At 35.0% G+C, this 8,526-nt stretch overlaps 1 pseudogene; it reads left to right on the top strand.

Moving 5' to 3' along the window:
• Positions 1-7,115: 7,115 nt before the first annotated feature.
• The window catches only part of LOC122738570, a 37,764-nt pseudogene continuing 36,353 nt past the window's right edge, over positions 7,116-8,526 (top strand).

Below are 8,526 nucleotides of genomic sequence, written 5' to 3'. Positions count from 1 at the left end.
ACTGTTTACATTCCTACACGGGAAGAAGATACTTCTAACTTATAAGAATATTCTCAGTATTAAGGCAGAAGAAAGTAATAAATTTGGACAGAGGCCACAGGTGGGAATTGATTATGAAGGAATGATATATGTAAAGCATTTATTGTTTGTTTATCATTTGGGGTTTTGTTAGTTTGTTTGTTTGGGTGTTTTTTTTTTTTTTGTGAGGAAGTAATGATTGGAGGACCTGTCCAGTGTCTCATAGTTGGGGTGTGTCTTATGTCTAAGGCTGGATTTGGGCTTGGGTCCTCCTGGATCCAGGGCAAGGGTTTTGTCCACTCTGTCACCTAGTTGCCCCATGATGACATCACTAAAATAATATTAAGGTGTGAGAGGATTTCAGTTGGAGAAAGGGAAAGGGAGAGGTGGAATAGGGCAAAGTATCTCATGTAACAGAAAGAAGAAAGAGTTTATGGAATGGAGGGGAAGATGGGGGAGGAGCAGGAGAGTGAATGAGCCTTACTTTCATCAGAATTGACTCAAAGAGGGGATAACACATACACTAAAGGGGGTATAGTAATATATCTTGCCCTGCAGGGAAGGGGGAGGGAAAGGGAATAAGGGGGGAGGGGTGAAGGGAAGGCAGATTGGGGAAGGGGCAGTCAGAAGCAAAACACTTTTGAGGAGGGATATGGCAAAAGTAGATAGGAAATAGAATAAATATGATGGGGAGTGAATAGGATGTAGGGAAACACAGCAATAGGAACTGGGGGAAAACTTGAAGCAGAGAGAAGAACAATGTAAAATGAGGATGAGGATGGTACTTACTTTGCTGGGCTATTGTGAAGAAAATTTGTTGTCAGGTAAAAGGTACTATATAAATATTAGCTATTATTTTTGTTGCAATAATCAACTCCTTGGGTGTTTTGCAATGAAATCTCCCTTTCAAATATTATATAAATGTAGTTTACTATAAAAAAAAGATAGGCAGAATACTATCAGAAAAACCTGAAAATACTTGCATGAGATGATGGAAATTGAAAAGTATTGTATACAAATTAATAGCAGTATTGTAAGATGATCTGCTATAAATGACTTATTATTTTCAGCAATGCAATGATTCAAGACAACTCTGAAGGAATTATGAAAAATGTAATCCATCTACAGAGAAAGAACTGATGGTACCTGAATACAGATGGAAGTATATTTTATTGTTGTTGCTATTAGTTCATATTTCTAAAGTTTTTGTCTGCTATGTTTTGCATGACTTCACATGTATAATGTATATTGATTGGCTGGAGGTCTTAAAAGGGTAATAGGGAGGAAGGATGAGAATTTGGAACACAAAGTTTTAAAAATCATTGTTTCCCCACCTTACATGTAAAAACTAATTGTAGGGGCATGTAGGTGGCACAGTGGATAGAGCACCAGCCCTGGATTCAGGAAGACCTGAGTTCAAATCCAGCCTCAGACACTTGACACTTATTAGCTGTGTGCCCTGAGCAAGTCACTTAACCCTCATTGCCCCACCAAAAAAAAAATCATTGTTATAATTAGTTTTTTTGTTTTGTTTTGTTTTGTTTGACACAGCTATTAAGTGTCAAGTGTCTGAGGCCAGATTTGAACTCAGGTCCTCCTGATTCCAGGGCTGGTGCTCTATCCACTGTGCCCACCTAGGTTCCCCTACAATTAGTTATTATATGTAAGGTGGGGGAAATCATAAATAAATAAACAAACACACAAATAAATAAATAAAAAGAAGGATAAACAAATAAATGAATGAATGAATGAATGGATATCTTAATAAATAAATAAATGAGCAGATAAATGAATGAATGAATAAGAAAAAAAGAAAATAATTCCTTAAAGATTAGGATTGGGCAAATGGAAGCTTATAACTATGAGAAATCAAGACACAATAAAGCAAATCCAAAAGAATGAAAAACTAGAAGACAATGTAAAATATCTCCTTGGAAAAACAACTTACCTGGAAACCAGACCCAGGAGAGATCATTTGAAAATTATTGGACTATCTGAAAGCCATGATTAAAAAAAAGAGAGAGTTTGACATCATCTTGCAGGATATTATCAGGGAAAATTTCCCTATTATTCTAGAATTAGAAGGTAAAATAGATATTGAAAAAATCCAATGATCACCTCCTGAAAGAGATCCCAAATTGAAAACTTATAGGAATATTATAGCCAAATCCCACGTCCCCATAAGGTAAAGGAAATGGGATTATGATCAAGAATCACCTACCTAACAAAACTGTGTATAATCCTTCAGGGGAAAAAATGGGAATTGAATGAAAGAGAAGACTTTCAGGCATTCATGATGAAAAGGCCTAAGCTTAATAGAAAATCTGACCTTCAACTACAAGACCCTAGAGAAGCATAAAAAGATAAACAGGAAAAAGAAAGCATAAAGAATATTAAAAGTTAAACTGTTTGTATTCCTACATTTAAAGATGATACTTGTAACTCATAAGAACTTTCTATATATTAGGGTAGCTGAATGGAGTATATTTAGACAGAGGGTGCAGCTGTCAGTTGAATATGAAGAGATTATATCTTTAAAATATATAGTTAAGTGGTGACAGGAATGTTCTGGGAGAAAGGGAAAGGGAGAGGTGGAATGGGGTAAAGTATCTCACATAAAAGAAGCAAGAAAAAACTTATGGAGTAGACAGGAAGATGAGGAAGATATGGGGAAGTGAATGAGTCTTACCCTCATCAGAATTGCCTCAAAGAGGAAACAACATACGCACTCAATTGGGTATAGTAATCTATCTTACCCTGCATAAAATTAGGAGGGGAAGGAAAAAATGGAAGGGGGGTGAAAGAAGGGAAGGCAGGTTGTGGGAGGAGACAGTCAGAAGCAAAACACTTTTGAGGAGGCATAGGGTGAAAGAAGGTATAAAATACAGTAAATGTCATGGGGAGGTATTTGGATAGAGGGAAATAGACTTAGCAATAGTAATTATGGAAAAAAAATTGAAGCCACTTTGTTTGATAGACCTCAGTTCTCAAACACTTAGAGAACTGAGTCAAATTTATTAAAATAAGAGCCATTCCCCAATTGATAGATGATCAAAAGGCATGAAGTTTTCAGATCAAATAATCAATGCCCCCTATAGCCATGTGGGAAAAAATGCTCTAACTCACTATTGATTGGGGAGATTCAGGTCAAAACAATTCTGGGTATTGTCTTATATCTATTGGCTTGATAATAGAACAGCAGAGGAAAACAACAAATGTTGTAGGGAATATGGGGAAAATGAGTCATTAATACACTCTTGGTAAAGTTGTAAACTGATTTAAACATTCTGTAGAGCAATTTGGAACTATGGCCAGAGGGCTATAAACCATGCATACTCTTTGACCTAGTAATACCACTACTAGTTTGGTATCCAAAAATAGATTTTTAAAAAGTTGAATTCAAAACTGAGGACATGACCATCAATTGGGGAATGGCTGAACAAATTGTGTGATGAGATTATGATGAAACACTATTGTGCTATAAGAAATGATGAGCAGGACGCTATCAGAAAAACCTGGAAAGACTTGCATGTGGTGAAGAAAAGTGAAATGTACTATATACAAAATGACAGCAATATTTTGAGATGATCTGCTGTGAAAGAATTGGTTGTTTTCAGCAATGCAATGATCCAAAGCAGCTCTGAAGGACTTATGAAAAATGCAGTCCATCACCAGAGAAAGAACTGATACTATCTGAATACAGATTGAAGCATAATTTTTTGTTAGTTCCTTTTTCTAAAGATTTTTAGTCTGTTTTCTTTTACAACCTGACTAATATGGAAATATTTTGCATGACTACACATGTATAACATATATTGAATTGTTTAAGGAAAGAAGGAAGAGAATTTTGAACACAAAGTTTTAAAAATTGAATGTTTTTACAGTTAATTTGGGAAAATAAAATTCTAAATAAATAAAATTTAAAATTCAAAAACGAGGTCATTGATAACATTGAAGAGGGTAGTATCAGATGAATGATGAGGTTGGAAATACTGAAGTGTTTGAAGAGAGTAAGAGGAGATGAAGTGGGGGTACTTATTGTAAATGGTTTTATCAAGGAGTTTAGGCAAAAAAGTTAGAAGAGATATAGGACAATAGTTAGTGAAGATGCTTGATTCAAGAAAGATTTTTTCAAAGGATAAAGGAGATATGAGCATGTTTGTGGGCAGCATGGAAATAGTTAGTGTATAGAGAGAATGGGAATGAGAGAGGGGGAAGTCTGTTTAAGAAAATAAGATAGAAAGTAAACAAGGGTACATGTAGAGGAATTTTTATCTGAATTATAGAGACAGATGATAGAGATAGAGATATATAGATGCACACATATATACATAAATATGTGTGTATATATACACACATAAAATATAGACACATATATACATATTGTATTCATTCATTTCCATTTGTGTGTGTCTATTCACATGTATTTTAGCTTAGTTTTTTAAATTTTTATTTTTTGTGGGACAATGGGGGTTAAGTGACTTGCCCAGGGTCACACAGCTAGTAATTGTCAAGTGTCTGAGGCTGGATTTGAACTCAGGTCCTCCTGAATCCAGGGCTGGTTCTTTATCCACTGCACCACATCACTGCCCCTATTCACATGTATTTCAAATGATTTATTTTCCTGACAGGTCACCTAAACCAAGTAAAATAACATTGTCTTTGAATTTTTAACTTGTTCTTGGAAAGTGACTAGTATTTCCTAGATTTCCAAAGGTTGCTTACTGTCTCATAAAGCAGGGAGGGTAGGGAGGGAATAAGGGATAGAATTTGGAATTCAAAACTTAAAAGAAAAGTGTTAAAAATAATTGGGGGAAATAGTATATAAAATGTAGTAGGAAAAATTCCCATTTTATTCTCCTACAGTCAGACTACCATTAGAAATACTTTTTAGGTAGGACATTAAAAACTTGAAGACATAAAAAAGCAGAATGAATAGAATTCTTGCCTTGTATCCAGGAAGAACTGAGTTCAAATTCAGTTTTAGACACAAGCTGTGTGACCCTTTGAAAATCAAGTAATAGCTTTCAGCCTTAATTTTGTCATCTGTAAAATAGAAATTACAATAGCACCTACCTCCAAGAGTTATTGTGAAGCTAAAATAAAATATTACTTGTAATGTACTAAATAAGTACAAACATAAATTTGTTATTCTTTGAAGAAATCCTATTTAAAGTTTGACAATCAAATTCAGTAAGCATCTTGATTTTCTTCAAATTTCAAGAGTACCCTGAGTGTAAAACTCAGTCCCTTTACTGAACTTGTCATGGTAGAGAAGGAAGAATTTTCATCCTTCACTACTGTGTATCAGTTTATTGAATCTAATTACCACAGGGTATAAATGCTTAAAGGATGTATTTTTTAACAGTCTGTCTCTATTTCATCATGCATAATTATTCTTGTAACTCAGTGTATCTTGTCTACTTGGTAGTCTCAGGAGGTTTTTTTTTTTTTTTCTGTCCCTGTTTTCTATAGCCAATTTCAGATGAGGATCCCTGTTCTCAAAACAAATGGCACAAATCTATCTATCCCAATATATGGTATATCTCAGAAGATCCTCCATTCTACCCTAATTAGGTAGGGCACAGTGTTCCTTTCATAACTAGCTAAGTGTTTGTTTTTCCTAGGTTGGTCACTATTCATTGATTGATTTTCACTAACTCATTCCTTATAGCTACATGGAAACTAATTGATTTAATATCTGTGATTTTAACTGACCCATGTTTCTTAAAACTATAGTTAGTCTTGGGGCAGCTAGGGGGCACAGTGGATAAAGCACCGGCCCAGGATTCAGGAGAACCTGAGTTCAAATCCGGCCTCAGACACTTGACACTTACTAGCTGTGTGACCCTGGGCAAGTCACTTAACCCCAACTGCCTCACTAAAACAAAACAAAACAACAAACAACAAACAAACAAAACCTATAGTTAGTCTTGAGTTGTACCTGACAACCTAAGAATTTGTCAATGTTCTCAAGACATCTATGCTGCTACGTATATCAGAGTTCAGGGATCCTGGAACTCAGGGATAAATTCATGGGTGTTATGTTATGGGTATCTACTTTGCCTGCTTCACTTATTAGATAGCTTGATTTGATTGAATAGAAAAATGTGAGCCAAGAGATCTTTTTCAACAGTATTGGCTGAATGGATACATAATATAATAGCATTGCTTATGGCTATAGAGTTGTACTGGTATGAGAACCCAGGAAATAATACCTGTCTGTCAGTAAATTCAGCACCTTCCTTTCTAATTCCTAACAGTTATCTTGTTTTGCTTGTTTCTTAAAACCTGGATATAAATGATAAAATATGACTAATATTGGATAATTGAGAAGCAACATACTAAATATATATATACATGTGCATAAGTAGATTTTTAAATAAAATATGTTATATATAATTTCTAGTATGTTGCCTCTCAATTATGCTTTATATTATTTGGTTTGTTTGGGTTTTTTTGGGGGGGCAATGAGGGTTAAGTGACTTGCCCAGGGTCACACAGCTAATAAGTGTCAAGTGTCTGAGGCCAGATTTGAACTCAGGTTCTCCTGAATCCAGGGACAGTGCTTTATCCACTGTGCCACCTAGCTGCCCTGCTTATATTATTTATATGTGAATGTTTTTGCCTTATTATACATATATTGTTGCCTCTCAAGTGTGTGTGTGTGTGTGTGTGTGTGTATCAGATCTATGATTTCATCTCTGTAGGTAGCTCTTGGTGAGAAATTTCCTTTATCAATGCAAATAAACACCTTTTCTGAAATTTACATTTAAAGGATTTCCTAGGGGGAAGGTTGGAATTCTGCGGTTAAGTGAATTGTCCATAATCACATAGCCCATATGTCTCAGAAAAGGACTTCATGATTTATGGTCCTTTATCCACTAAATCATTAAAGGAATGAGAATCCTCTCTACAAAGTCTCCTCCCCCCACACACACTCCTCCCTCCACAAAAGTGAACTTCTATCATTTTCTTTTCCTTGAAGACCTTCACTGAGGTTGCACCCACCAAGTGATACATTAGCATGCATAAGAATAAGAGGAAGATTTCAAATTTGTTAGATAGAACCTCCAAGGAGAATGTATTGTGAAACAATGGAAGATAAGGTAAGTAGTCACAGAGAGGTTGGAAATGGATGGCTCTGGATGAGTGAGGTGGGTGACCTTGCACAGTCCTCCCTCATTTAAACCAATTCACTGCAAGTCACAACATCACCTTATGTCACAGTCCTCTTCAAGAACACAGAACAAACAACAAGAATAATTCAAATCAGACTTCCATATGACAATCTTTTAAATCCTTGAAGATAATTAACATATTTCCTTTAAAATTTACTTTCTCCAAGGTAGAAATTTCAAGGTAATTCATCTTCTAATGGTAATAGTTCCTTCTTGATTCTTCTATGGGTTCATATTAACCCATCAGAGTCCTTCTGAAAATATACCTAAAACTGGACACAATATTCCATGTGGGATCTCATCTTGGCAGCAGGTCATTAATCTCCTGGTTTGGGACACATTTCTCTCTTAGTGTAGCCTAAGTTAGCATTAGATTTATTTATTTTTTAATTTATTTTTTTGGTGAAGCAATTGGGGTTAAGTGACTTGCCCAGGGTCAGACAGCTAGTAAGTTTCAAGTGTCTGAGGCCAGATTTGAACTCAGGTCCTCCTGAATCTAGGGCCATTGCTTTATGCACTTTGTGACCCAGATAGCATTAAAATTTTAAACCACAGTGTTACACTACTGACTCATTCTACTATGAAGGTCATTAAAATACCTAGATTAATTTCACATGAACTTTGGTCTAGTGATGACTCCCAAATTCTCTTATTATATATTTACTTTCTAGAAATCAAATATTATCCTTCAAATTTATCCCTCTAAATTTCATTTTATTAATATCAACTCATCATTTAATCCTGTTGAGTTCTTTTGGGACCCTTATTTTGTTATCCAACATGTTAGGTATCCATCTTAGCTAAATTATTTGGAAAAATTGATAAACACATCCACAATGCCTGTCATCAAGTCATTGGTATAAGTATTAACATCATAGAACCTATGCCAAATCCCTCCTTCAAAATGATATTGATCCATTAATGATTTGGGTCTAGTGATTTGATCAGTTTCAAACCAACCATTACTATCTAACTTAAAACTGTCCAATTTGTTTATAAGCATAAGGAAACACTTTTATATTTTACTGAAATATAGTTAATCACAGTCTATAACAATATCATGAACTACTGTTTAGTAACGCTCTCAAAAAGGGAAGATTTTAGTTTGGCAGTATTTGATCTTGATGAAGCCATTCAGATTTTTAGTGACTGCCACCTCCTTTCTTTAGTAAACATAAATAATTCTTTTAATATATTCTGGTGTTACACCGGGATTTGAAGGAAAGCTCACTGGTTCATTTTGTGATTCTCCCTTCTTCCCTTTGTTTCTTTTTTAAACAGAACATTTGCTCCTACTTTTAATGATTTTTCAAAGGTCTCTGAAAAC

Source organism: Dromiciops gliroides, chromosome 2 (assembly GCF_019393635.1).
Source record: "Dromiciops gliroides isolate mDroGli1 chromosome 2, mDroGli1.pri, whole genome shotgun sequence".
Classification (NCBI taxonomy): domain Eukaryota; kingdom Metazoa; phylum Chordata; class Mammalia; order Microbiotheria; family Microbiotheriidae; genus Dromiciops; species Dromiciops gliroides.
Note: the sequence above shows the minus strand (reverse complement) of the source record. Positions and strands in the feature narration are given on the sequence as shown.